Source organism: Dendroctonus ponderosae, unplaced genomic scaffold, assembly GCF_020466585.1.
Source record: "Dendroctonus ponderosae isolate FM_Combo_2020 unplaced genomic scaffold, Dpon_F_20191213v2 Dpon_F_20191213_10, whole genome shotgun sequence".
NCBI classification, from domain to species: Eukaryota; Metazoa; Arthropoda; class Insecta; order Coleoptera; family Curculionidae; genus Dendroctonus; species Dendroctonus ponderosae.
Genome location: NW_026017111.1, coordinates 2,403,610 through 2,404,935, shown reverse-complemented (window position 1 = coordinate 2,404,935; position 1,326 = coordinate 2,403,610).

Sequence of the window (1,326 nt, the reverse complement as noted above, 5' to 3'; positions counted from 1 at the left end):
CCCGCCTGCCTCGGGGCGCTCAAAGAGCCCGAGGGATCGCCGGGATGATCGACAGTACGCAACAGGGCCGTCCTTCGGGCCGATGAGTGTCCGGCCCTGGACGCGTCTGCCAGCCTACCGGTTCGATAGTACGCCTATTGGTGGGGCGGCACATCCGTACGGTACCGCCAGTGGGCACCGAGCGAACGTACTACTTAAAATAATTGTCGGTGGTACCGCGAAAGAATGTGAGTGCCCAACGAAAGGCCGCGATCGTGACAGATGGGAGCACGAGTTAAGCGAGCTGGTCGTTTGCCCGATCTAGTTGGCAGGACCTGAAGTCCTCAGTGGCGCACCGCACTAGTCACTGAAAATTTTTGCAATTTCATTAATTCCAGTAGTTTTGGAATTGCCCCTGTATGTGCTCTCAGGTTAGAGAGAGAGCTACATCTCCCTTGCAATCCTACCCACAGCGCCGAAAAGGACTCGGCTAACTTCGCACTGGTTGCAGTCAGCCACTTAAGCTACGAGGGGCGAGTCATATGATTCCTTTCGACGATCGGGTCAAAACGTTAAAAATGTCTGCCGGATCTGAAATTTCTAGCATGTTTTTCAATTTGTTCGATGCAATCCTGGGGTCCGTCAGATGAAAATGATGTAAAATTTAAGACGTTTAGAGAAAATTTTAATTTGTTCAAAAAATCGACCTCAACCCCTGGAAAAATTTGGGCCAAAAATCAAAATTTTACATGCGTGTTTTTTGCGCTCAGTCGATTACTTTCGACGTAAACGTAAGAAGATCGCAAATATGCATTTATAAAGTGTTTGGGTCAATGATAAGGAAAAAATCGTCGGTTAAAGATCGTGAATGCTCAAAAAACGCTTAAAATGTGCCGAAAATGTCGATTATTTCGGATCTGAAACTTCTAGCATGTTTTTCAATTTGTTCGATGCATTCCTCGGGTCCGTGAGATGAAAATGATGTGAAATCGAAGCAGGGGCGGATCCAGCTTTAAAGCCGGGTGGGGTTATGTAGAAAAAATACAGTCTTCTGTTGTTTATGAAATTAGAAAAATGATCGTCGTTTCGTGCAAGGGTAGCGCAAGATTATGCCAAAATTCCATGTTTTCCGTCCCATTTTTGCTCAGTTCTCGGAGGCAAAATGAGCAAGAACGGTAATTTTTACATCATTCTAGACAGAAATAAATGGCCTTTTTAGAAAGTGAACCATGGATAAAAAAATGTTGGCAGTTTTCTCAAAAAATGCTTGAATTCAAGAAGTTTTAGATTTGCGTGCTTTTTTTTGAGTTGCAAAATCCACTTGAACATGACGCTGCTTTTTTCGAA